Source organism: Loxodonta africana, chromosome 1 (genome assembly GCF_030014295.1).
Source record: "Loxodonta africana isolate mLoxAfr1 chromosome 1, mLoxAfr1.hap2, whole genome shotgun sequence".
NCBI classification, from domain to species: Eukaryota; Metazoa; Chordata; class Mammalia; order Proboscidea; family Elephantidae; genus Loxodonta; species Loxodonta africana.
Window position 1 is genome coordinate 191,637,140 of NC_087342.1, and position 12,823 is coordinate 191,649,962.

General features: G+C 38.1%; 2 non-coding genes across 2 annotated transcripts; both read right to left on the bottom strand.

Moving 5' to 3' along the window:
* Positions 1 to 350: 350 nt before the first annotated feature.
* TRNAE-CUC (transfer RNA glutamic acid (anticodon CUC)) lies at positions 351 to 422 on the bottom strand. The gene has a single exon. It is a non-coding gene; the product is annotated as a tRNA-Glu (tRNA).
* A 5,250-nt stretch (positions 423 to 5,672) lies between these two features.
* Positions 5,673 to 5,745, bottom strand: TRNAK-UUU (transfer RNA lysine (anticodon UUU)). The gene has a single exon. It is a non-coding gene; the product is annotated as a tRNA-Lys (tRNA).
* Positions 5,746 to 12,823: the final 7,078 nt, after the last annotated feature.

The window sequence follows — 12,823 nt, forward strand, 5'->3', positions numbered from 1 at the left end:
AAAACAAGTATAATTTCCCCTTAAAACTGTTTTCTTCTTTTATTAGCCAAACAAACCTGAAGATTAAACAAAGCCTTTTTTAAAAAAAATCATCGCTTGTATATAGTTCCAAATTATTTTCAAAAGTTGGTAAATGCAATTTTAGTTGATTTAACAGGTTTTAGAGTACTTTAGAATTCATTTTGTCTATTTGATTCTAGATGATCTTATCTGTAAATACGTATGACATATTTTAAATGTCGTAAAATTTCAAAACAAATTGAATTTTTGTGATCGAGAAAAACAGCATCAGCAACCATAACAAAAACGAATAATATTCACACATAGGTTGTGAAGAATAAAATGTGTAATTCCCTGACCGGGAATCGAACCCGGGCCGCGGCGGTGAGAGCGCCGAATCCTAACCACTAGACCACCAGGGAAGGTGCTTAACAAACTCCAAAAACTCTAGTTGTCTGCTAAAAATCTGCACGTACTCCAGCCGGCTAACACAAAATAGGCTGTCTTTTCTAAGCCCCACCTCCTCCGTTTTTGCTCCGGGTTTTAATTCCCGAAACGCAGGCAAATTCCCACTGCTCCCTACAGGAGGAGCTCAGCCGCCGACCTACGGAATAAACCTCGACTCTCCAAATCCAATCCTCTTTGGACACCCGTTACAGAAAAACCGAAAAAAAAAAAAAAAAAAAACCAAATCCGTTGCCGTTGTGTCGATCCCGACTCATGGTTCTGGAATTCTCATTCTAATTACCCAACACAGTGTACGCAGAGTTAAAGCACGGTCCAGATCGTGTAATTTGTTTTATTATGTTCTTAATCATCTAATTTCTTTTTCCAAATCTAACCTCTCCACCTTTCTGTCATCCTCTCTCAGGCGGATATTAAATCTCACTAAACATTTGAAATCTGCCCTAGATTGCCACCTGCGGAGAGCGTTTCATGTCGGCGAGCCGGATGCCACAGGGCACGCGTCCTTGGCACAAAGCATGTGCTTTGTAAATATGAGTGATGAAGGGACACGTAGCCTTATAGGACTTGATTGTCTACTTACTATTGCTTATTTGTGTTTCAGTTTAACGAAGCTGAAGAGAGTTATGGGTAATAGGCCTAGCGAAGAACCAGCTTGGCACGGGATCCAAATAAACCCTTTAAACCCATTATATTTCCATTATCATGTTTTGCCAAGAGTGTTATTATCTAGGCAGTTGCTTCACTACTCCGCATTATGCTCGGCACACAGGAAACAATGCAATTATCAGCGGAGGCAAGAAACCTTACAGCCCAACCTCAACTCAGAAACCCTCATGAAATACGAGCAGAAAGCAATGGGACGTAACTCACGTTGAAAGTGCCAGCCGTTAACCGTTGAAGAAATGTAACCCAAGAGACCCCGCTCCCCTACAACTTGGAAAGAGGCTTAAGTAAGACCTAAATTTGTAATGAACTTGGTGACAACATCCGGCGCCACTGTGAGTTACTGCCATCATCCATCATGACAGAACTGAGGTTAGCCTGTGCTCGAATATTGTTTCTTGTTTTCGGCAACTCAGAGGTGAAGTTTACATTGTTGGCGTAATTTATCTAAAAGTAACTACTGATATGAAAACAGGTGGATTAAAAGGATTTTTTATGACTAATCAGATGGAAAAAACACCAGAGGAAGTTCCTGAACTTATTGTTTTATTTTAGGTGGGACACACTCCTCTTCCCTTTACCAAGGAAGGAAGCTATTTTAGGATCTCGAGTTCAGTAGGTGGAGCTCTTACCTCTCGTCTGGGGGGCTACCAGAGCTTAGTGTTACAGTATCTGGTTTTCGATAAAAATGATAAAGCAGGTAATGTTTTTAAACTGATTTTAATTTAAATTTTAATAGGTATAGTCACAGTATGCGTACAAAAGGATACAGTGAAAACCACCCTCCCACTTCTATCCCCGATTTCTTTTTTCCCAGAGGTAAACCGGTGTTACCAGTTTCTTCTGTAACCTCTCAGAAATAGTCTAGGTATAAACAAATACCAATTCCCGCCCCCCACACTTTCATTTTGAAACGTTGCAAACCTACAGAAAATCACAAATATAGTACAATGAGCACACATACATGCTTCATCTAGACCTCCACTGTCCAATAAGGCAGTACCAGCCACAATGTGGCTATTTTGCACTGAAATGTGGCTAGTCCAAATTTAGATGTTCTGTGAGTGTAAAATACACACTGGATTTTGAAGCATTAGTATGAAAATAAAGAATGTAAAATATCTTATTAATTATAAATTGATTATTTTGAAATGATAATAGAATGTATTAGGTTGAATAATTATTATTTAATAATCATAATTTATAACAATTAATTTAGTTTATTTAATTAATTATAAATTATTTGATTTATAAATAATAATTAATGATAATTTATTATTAAAATTATTTTCAGTTTCTTTTTAATTTTTAAATGTAGCTACTAAAATATTTAAAATTATATGTATCTTGCATTATATTTCTATTTTGCAGTACTCATCTCGATTCAGCAGTTAATATTTTTTCATATTTGCTTTCTCTCAATTTCTCCCTCTATATTTTTTTCTGAACCATTTACATTGCAGGCATCATGATACTTTACTTCTGTATACTTTGTATCTACTAAAAATAAGCAATACGATTTTCACCTTCAGGAAGTTTAAGATTAATACAATAATATTACTTATTATACAGTTCAGAATCAAATTTTCTAATTGTCCTGAAAATGCCATTTATAGTTTTTCTTTTTATCCAGGATCTACTCAGGGATTATACATTGCATTTAGTTGTCTTGTGCCTTTCGTCTCTTTCCTTTTATCTTTTTTCTTCTACAGAATAGACACCTTTGAAAAGAATCAGACAATTGTTTTAGAAAGTTCCTCAACTTGGTTAGTTTTTTCTTAAGTGGTAAAACTATTGTAAGTGAGATGTCCTTCTTGGTGCATTACATCAAGATGTGCATGATGCTAGTGTACTGGGTTATCTGTAATGGTAAGTGTGGAAGGTAGAATAGCGGCCCCTCAAATATGTCCGTATCCTAGTCTTTCAATCCTAGACCATCTTGTGCTGGAAAATAAAAAAGTCCCCTCAAATTGATAGGGACATCTCAAAAGTATACAGGAGCTAGCTTGAAGGCTCCTTACATGGCAAAAGGAACTTTGCAGATGTGATTAAATTAAGAATCTTGAGTTGGGGAGACTATCCTGGATTATCTGGGTGGGCCAACGTAACCACAGGGGTCCTTAATAAATGAAAGAGAGAGGCAGAAGAGACAGTGTCAAAGTGCTGCAATGTGAGTAAGATTCGACCCGTCATTGCTGGCTTTGAAGAAGGAAGGGGCCATAAGCTAAAAAATGCCGATGGCTCCTAGGAGCTGGAAAAGGCAAGGAAATTGATTCTCCCCTAAAGCCTCCAAAAAGACTGCAGCCCTGCCAGTACCCCAACTTTAGCCCAGTGAGGCCTGTATCAGACTTCTGAACTACCGAACTGTAAAATGACAAATTTGTGCTGTTAAAGCCATTAAATTCGTGGCAATTTGTTACAGCAGCAATAGGAAACTAATACAGTAAATTTGATCATTTGATTAAGGTGTCTGCCATCTTTCTCCATTGTCAAGTTACGTTTTTACGCTTATAGTTAACAATATTGAAAAATGCAGATATCACCTATGGAGGCAATATTCTGAGACTATGTGAATATTCTGTTTCCCAGCAAACTTTCACCCAAAGGTTTTAGTACTCCTGAATGATCTTTACCTGAATCGATTATTATATGCTGAATGCAAAATGGTGATATTTTAATTCTGTCATTTTTATGTGAAGAACTTTCCTTTCATTACACTTTTTATTCTTTGCCTCATTTTCGAAAAACCATTTGGACTCATAATGTTTTCCTATTCTTACAGCTTTTTTTAAATTCAGTGTGTTATAGTCTATTGCTATGATTATTCATTTAATATTTAAGTGGTCACGAATTTGGCCTGGATGAAAGGGCCACCTGACTAGAGCTGTGGTTCAAGTAAAGGAAAGCAGCCACTGCTAAACACAGCCCAGCAGGTAAGGAGCCCTTCAAGGTGGTTCCTGTCTGCTTTTGACACATCCCTATCAGCTTTGGGCACTTGCTTACTTTTCACTTTTTACATCTGGCACAAGATAATCCAGACACACCCTATACCTTATAAATTAACTTAGGGAGAATTAACATCTCTATGCATATATATACTCTTTTTAAATTTCTTTATTTTTACACAAATAGTGGCATACTATACATACTTTTCTGTACCTTAAAAAAATTAATATCTTTCGAAGGGTATCCATTCATTACATAAAGAGTTTTCTCACTAGCTTTGATAATTGTGTAATATAGATATACCATGTTTTATTAAGGCAGTTCCATATTTTGGGGCATATAGTTTCTCTGTCTTTTACTGTTACAAAAGTACTGCAATGAATAACCTTGGGCTAACATAATTTATTGTTTAGTTTTAATTAATTTGCCCATAAGTGGTTCACTTTACAGTGTGTCAATTTCTGATCTGAAAATGTTGTTATACATAAAAAGAAAAATCAGGGCACCAATTCAATTTCAGTTATAATCCTGCTTTATAGGCAAGTTTATTTTTCAATTTTTATTTAAATCTGATTCATTTATCTTCATTTGTTCATTAATTTGTTCATTTATTCAAGAAATATTAAATATCTAATATATACTAGGCACTGTTAGCATCAGGGACACCAAGGTGAATAAAACAGGATCCCTGATCTTAAAGCTTAGTCTATTGGGGCTCAAGTAAACAAGCAATTATAGTATATTTGACCAATTATGAAGCCCTGGTGGCTAGGCTGCCAATCAAAAGGCTGGCAGTTCAAATTCACCAGCTGCTCCTTGGAAACCCTATGGGGCAGCTCTGCTCTGTGCTGTACGGTCATTATGAGTCAGAATCGACTTGATGGCAATGGGTTTAGAGCAATTATAGTATAGAAGAATATAGTAGTGGAGTCGAACTAACACCACCGCACACAACAATAGAGTGGTGGAGGAGCCTGGTTGTTCAGTGGTTAAGAGATAGGCTTCTAACCTAAAGGTCGACAGTTTGAATCTACCAGCTGCTCCTTGGAAACCCTAGGAGGTAGTTCTAGGCTAGTGAACATAGAAGAAATGTGTGACCATACTTTAATAAGTTTATTTAATAGGTAAAAACCCACCTTTCATCATGCATTCATTTTTGATGGAAATGTAAAATGGTACAGCCTCTTTGGAGAACAGTTTGGCAGTTTCTTGTAAAACTAAACATGCACTTATCATATGACCCAGCAATTGCACTCTCAGGAAACGAAATGAAAGTTTATGTTCACACATAAACCTGCCCACAAACATTCATAGCAGCTTTATTTTGTAACAGGCAAAATCTGGAAATAATGCCAATGTCGTTCAGTGGGTGGTTAGATAAAGCTATGGTACATCCATACCATGGAATATTACTCATCAATAAAAAAGAACAAACTACTGATACATGTACAACTTGTGTGGGTCTCACAAGAATGATGCTGAGTTTAAAAAAAAAAAAAAAAGTAATCCCAAAAGGTTACATACTGTATAACTCCACTTACATAACATTCTTGAAATTATAGAAATGGGAACAGATTAGTGGTTGCCAAAAAGTATTCCCCTGACCAGGAATTGAACCCAGGCTGTGGCAGTAAAAGTGCCAAATCCTAACCACTGGACCACCAGGGAAGTTAATATCAATTGAGATGTTTCAACAAACAGATACAATGCTGGAGGTGCTCACTCATCTATGCCAAGAAATATGGAAGACAGCTTCCTGGCCAACTGATTGGAAGAGATCCATATTCACACCTAATCCCAAGAAAGGTGATCCAACCGAATGTGGAAATTATAGAACAATATCATTAATATCACATGCAAGCAAAATTTTGCTGAAGATCATTCAAAAACAGCTGCAGCAGTATATTGACAGGGAACTGCCAGAAATTCAGGCTGGTTTCAGAAGAGGATGTGGAACCAGGGATATCATTGCTGATGTCAGATGGATCCTGGCTGAAAGCAGAGAATACCAGAAGGATGTTTACCTGTGTTTTATTGACTACGCAAAGGCATTCGACTGTATGGATCATAACAAATTATGGATAACATTGCAAAGAATGGGAATTCCAGAACACTTAATTGTGCTCATTAGGAACCTCTACATAGATCAAGAGGCAGTTGTTCGGACAGAACAAGGATACTGATTGGTTTAAAGTCAAGAAAGGTGTGCGTCAGGGTTGTATTCTTTCACCATACCTGTTCAATCTGTATGCTGAGCAAATAATCCGAGAAGCTGGACTATATGAAGAAGAACGGGGCATCAGGATTGGAGGAAGACTCATTAACAACCTGCGTTATGCAGATGACACAACCTTGCTTGCTGAAAGTGAAGAGGACTTGAAGCACTTACTAATGAAGATCAAAGACCACAGCCTTCAGTATGGATTGCATCTCAACATAAAGAAAACAAAAATCCTTATAACTGGACCAATGAGCAACATCATGATAAATGGAGAAAAGATTGGAGTTGTCAAGGATTTCATTTTACTTGGATCCACAATCAACACCCATGGAGGCAGCAGTCAAGGAATCAAGATGCATTACATTGGGTAAATCTGCTGCAAAGGACCTCTTCAAAGTGTTGAAGAGCAAAGATGGCACCCTGAAGACTAAGGTGTGCCTGACCCAAGCCATGGTATTTTCAATCGCATCATATGCATGTGAAAGCTGGACAATGAATAAGGAAGACGGAAGAAGAATTGTCGCCTTTGAATTGTGACGTTTGCGAAGAATATTGAATATACCATGGACTGCCAGAAGAATGAACAAATCTGTCTTAGAAGAAGTGCAGCCAGAATGCTCCTTAGAGGACAGGATGGCGAGACTGTGTCTTACATACTTTGGACATGTTGTCCGGAGAAGGACATCATGCTTGGCAGAGTTCAGGGTCAGCGGAAGAGAGGAAGACTCTCAATGAGGTGGATTGACACAGTGGCTGCAACAATGAGCTCAAGCATAATGATGATTGTAAGGATGGCTCAGAACCAGGCAGTGTTTCGTTCTGTTATGCATAGGGTCACTATGAGTCGGAACTGACTTGAGGGCACCTAACAAGAACAACATGGGGAGGAGCATGAGTGAACTGTAAAGGGATAGCTTATGGGATAGAACACTTCTGTGTCTTGATTATGGCGGTGATGTCAAGAATCCATATGTGTGAAAAAATCGCATTGAACACATACTCACACACACACATAGGAGTGTGTGTAAGTGTTGAAATCTGAAAAAGCTCTGAAGATTACATCAATGTCAATTTTCTGGTTTTGATATTATATTGTTGTTATTCAAAATATTCCCACCGGGAGAAACTGGGTGAAGGGTACATAAGACTTCCCTATAACTTTTTTTGCAATATTTTGTGAATCTATAATTATTTCAAAATAAAAAGTTTTAAAAAATCCTTTGAAAAAACCCATTTTCAGCATATTGCACTGTACATTTCTTTTACCCAATAAATCCAAAAAACCACCACCATTTAATGTCATTTTGATTTAGGGATTAATTTCAGAATTATAAATTATGTTTTAGTACCAATGCTTACTTGAATAAATTTTTCAGAAAGTATAAAAAATATATAGTGATTTCTCAGGCTACTGAATAGACTATTTTTAGCAGAAATAAGACAGTCAAAAACTGTCCAAAACCAAACAGTTTTAAATTACTTGTGAATAAAAGAAAGGGGTAAATTTATTGCGCTTACTCTAAATAATCAGCCTTAAATTCTACACACTGACCTGAACCTAGGCAGAGCTCCTTTACCATATAAGTCAATATTTCTTTCTCAGGACACTCTGACAGACTCCTTCTTTCAAATAGTGAGATGATTTCTACCTCCTCTTCAGACTTTTTAACATTCCAAGGGAAGAACTGACTCTAGGCCCATCCACGAAAACACTCATACGCATTCTTCTCAATACTCAAGATGGTACTTAATATGTGCAGAACCTTAGTTTGTGAAAATGAGCCACTGCCTTGAATACTATTAAATAATGAACTCTCTTCTGCCTGTTTAGATGTAGGACTGTTGTTGTTGTTAGATGCTATAGGGTTGGTTCCAACTCATAGCAATCCTATGTACAACAGAGTGAAACACTGCCCAGTCCTTCACCATCCTTACTGTTATTGTTATGTTTGAACCCTTTGTTGCAGGCACTGTGTCAATCCATCTTATTGACGATCTTCCTCTTTTGTGTTGACTCTCTACCTTACCAAGCATGATATCCTTCTCCAGGGACTGGTCCCTCATGATAACATGTCCAAACTACATGAGATGAAGTCTTGCCATCCTCTTCTAAGGAGCCTCCTGACTGTACTTCTTCCAAGACAGATTTGTTCATCATTCTGGCCATCCATGGTTTATTCAGTATTCTTCGCCAACACCATAATTCAAATGCATCAGTTCTTCTTTGGTCTTCCTTATTCGTTGACCAGCTTCTGCATATGAGGTGATTGAAAATACCATGGCTTGGGTCAGGTGCACCTGAGTCCTCAGACTGACATCTTTTGTTTTTAACACTTTAAAGAAGTCTTTGGTAGCAGATTTGCTCAATGCAGTGCATCATTTTATTTCTTTACTGCTGCTTCTATGGGTTTTGAATGTGGGTCCAAGTAGAATGAAATCCTTGACAACTTCGGTATTTTCTCCATTTATCATGATGTTGCTTACTGGTCCAGTTGTGAGGATTTTTGTTTTATGTTGAGGTGTAATCCATACAGAAGGCTGTGGTCTTTGGTCTTTATCAGTAAGTGCTTCAAGTCCTCTTCACTTTCAGCAAGCAAGGTTGTATCATCTGCATAACACAGGTTGTTAATGAGTCTTCCTCCAATCCTGATGCTGTGTTGTTCTTCATAAAGTCCAGCTTCTCATATTATTTACTCAGCATACATATTGCAAAAGTATGGTGAAAGGATACAACTCTGACACACACCTTTCCTAATTTTAAATCATGCAGTATTCCCTTGTTCTGTTCCAACAACTGCTTCTTAGTCTATATATGGGTTCAGCATGAGGACAATTAAGAGTTCTGGAATTCCCATTCTTTGCAATGTCATCCGTAATTTTGTTATGATCCACACAGTCGAATGCCTTTGCATAGTCAATAAAACACGGGTAAACATCTTTCTGGTATTCACTGCTTTCAGCCAAGATTGCTCTGACAACAACGATATCCCTTGTTCCATTTTATCTTCTGAATCAGGCTTGAACCTTTGGCAGTTCCCCTTCATTGTAGTTCGGCAACAGTTTTTGAATGATCTTCAGCAAAATTTTACTTGTCTGTGATATTAATGATATTGTTCAGTAATTCCTGAATTTTGTTGGATCACCTTTCTTTGGAATGGTCACAAATATGGATCTCTTCCAGTCGGTTGGCCGGGTAGCTGTCTTCCAAATTTCTTGGCATAGATGAGTGCTTCCAGCATTGTATTTGTTTGTTAAACATCTTGATCGGTATTCCATTGATTCCTGGAACCTTGTTTTTCACCAATCCTTTGGTGCATCTTGGACTTCTCTCTTCAGTACCGTGGGTTCTTGATAATACGCTACCTCCTGAAATGGTTCAACATTGACAAGTTCTTTCTGGGTGTAGAGGTAGGGTGTTGATGTAGGACAGCTATCCACATACCTGTACAGATGTCATCAGTATTTATCTCCTGTTGAACTCCTGTCTCGACCAGCCTAAGTCAGGTGTGTGAGAGGAGGTATTTCTTTCTGTGCCATAAAAAGGAGGATAATTCAGCCAATCAACAGTGAAGTTTCTTGGTTGCAGTAGCCTAAACTCATCCAATGCACAAATCTGCTCTGCAACACCTTTACAAAGGAATATTGAGCTCATTACTTACCCAGGAAGTCTTTCATTTTGGGAAAGTGTTAAAGCAGTATTTCCTGGTGTTCCTGGAATTCCAGTTACATGAGAGGCTACTAGTGTTGTGCTTATGAAACAGAAATACTAGCCATACTTCATTTAAAAACTTTTTAGGATAGATATATATGAAAAATATTGAACACATATATGGTTGTCATTGTCGTTGATGTTTCTCTAGGCCTTGGAGTGACAATCCAAGCCTTCCAGGAAGTCACTTGAGAGAACACTTGATCCCTGAACTCAGGGATCTAGCTGCTGTCCACTGTCCCAAGGCCTGCTCAGTGGAGCACCAAAGAGGAGAGCAAGTAAAGTGACTCTCCTTTTCTTCCTCTAATAAAGGGATCACTGCCTCTACGTCTACCCTGAAGTCTCATAATACATGTTGTTTATTCCAGAAAAAGTGAGATGACAATTCCACCTGCATTATACCACATGACCTCACCTTTCAACAGACAGAAAGGTTTCATATTTCAGTTTTCATATTTAACAGTGGTTCTCATATCTATGAAATCAGTGTAACATTACATTTGCTCATTAACTCAGCATTTACTGGGCACCTTCCATGAGCCAGATGCAGTGAGAGGTGTTGGGAATACAATTTTTTAAAAAGAAAACCTTCATTAATGTTTATCGTTAGAGTAATAGCTAACTTCTACTCATGGCCACATTCCAGACTTTAGTCTCAGCATCACTCATGGATTGCCTCACTTAATCCCCTCATCCACCCTGTAAAGCTGGTACTATTATCATCCCTCTTGTACAGAAACTGAGGTTAAGTAATTTACTCAAGATTACACACAGTGGAGCTACAGTCTGAAGCTAGAGCCTGAATTCTTAAAGATTACCACGTTCTTAAGAAGTACACAGTCTGCAGAAGTTTGATCTCTAATGTATTAAGAGTTCCAGAATTATTTTATGTATTATAATAACTTCCTGCAACAATGGAAACATTGTATTTTGTGCTGTCCAAAAGGATAGTCACTAGTCATATTAGGCACTTCAGCATTTGAAATGTGGCAAATAAGCTGAAGAACTACATTTTAAATAGGATTACATTTTTAATTGTATTTAATTTAAATAGCCACATGTGGCTAGTGGGTGCTGTATTGGATAGTGTAGATCTAGTGAATAAGGAAATGGCTTTATTTCTTCTGATTCCTCTGTAAAGACAAGGCTTAGGCAAATCAATAATGGTTCCATGAATGCAAAACAACGAGTGACAAATTTTTAAGGAAAAAGTGTTTCCACTTTAAGCTGGGGAGGAGAATTCTTTCTTATACTGGGACTTTCCCTGTAATAAGATAATAAGCATGCAGTCCTAGAGGTGTTCACGAAGATAGCAAAGGGAACCCTTAAGTTATTTGCAATGTTTTTGAAAGGGCAAAAAACATAATTAATGGTCACTTTAATTATAATTAAAATACACACTCAGTTGTATCCTTTTGTCAATAAAAAGAATACTGCTTAATTTGTTTCTTGACAGAACATAGTGACCACAAAGAGAAAAACTAAAGGGAGTTTTTGACGGGAAAAGGACAGCTAATAGTGAAGAATTGCAACTCAGTGGACATGTTCTACAGACTACCATTCTAAACCAGACTTCTTTATGCATTCTGTTAAACAGTAAGCAATGGCCTGATTTTCCTCATAAGCGACTTCACCATATCATTTATACATCCATCTATATATACATATTCCTATAACTGAGATATTCTGAATTGGGGGCAAAATACAGTTAATAATAATAGATATCTCAAAGTTACAGTTTGCCACTCTTGAAAGGAACCTTCACTAATGGTTTCTCATTTATTCTCATCAAAGTGAGATGGGTTGCTCAGCCTCCAATTTGCTTGAAAGAACTCATCTCAAAAAGTCTTAGCTTTTTAAAATAACCTTTACTGCTACGGAACGTATCTTTTCTATTATGCAATTTTTATTAACCTTAGATTTCAAAATCATAAAAGGACTCGTCAAAGAAGTGCGAGGGCAGCTCAGGCTCTCCAGAGATCTCAAACCATGTTCCTTCCATATAATGAAATCTCCTCTTCATATTTTAAGAATCTGATTTCCCCTTGAAAATAATCTACAAATAACACAGTACCTAAAGAAAAATCCCTAGTTCTTCACAACTCGAGTTAAAAAATCTAAAACCAAAGTCCAATTTAAAATATGCTCAGCTCAGAATTGGGAGATTATTCCATATTTTCCAAGATAATATATAGCACAACTACTTGCGACTGAAATCCTAAAGCTATCACTGTTAAATGCTTTGCTCCATCTTCCACAAAAAAAAAAAAAAAACAAGAGGCTGTTAAAGCGCAAGCCCTGACAAAACCCAGAGCAGGCCGCTGTCTAGTGTGTCCGACCTCCGATACACCAGCTGCAGGCTCTGCCTTGAGATTTTCTGTGCATAAGGGTGAACCCTACGCTCAGATCCTGCTAGTCATCTTGCAGTTCTGGTCATGGGACCGTAGAGGGAACAGCACCAAGTGGAGATGGGTCCCACTGCTGCTGCAAACCCCTCCCAACCAAGGTTTTCTATCCAGTCTCTGCCAAGAGTCTGTCTAGAGGGCCCAGTTGTTACGTCCCTACTGCTATAATGATTGCAATTTGGCAGCATCCAGGATGCAGTACCAGGGACCGGAGCGGGAGGGGGAGGAGATGGTTGACCCCTTTGCTAAATCCAACGCCGGAAGGGAACTACTGCCAGAGGGATGAATTTATTGGGGCCAGTAGTCCCTGAGCTGGAAGGAAACTCAAGGGGCTTTAAAGCTCGAGGAGACGCTGTAACTCCAGCTCTGCTCTCACAGACGTGCCTCCCACGAAGAGTAGGGATCAAGGCG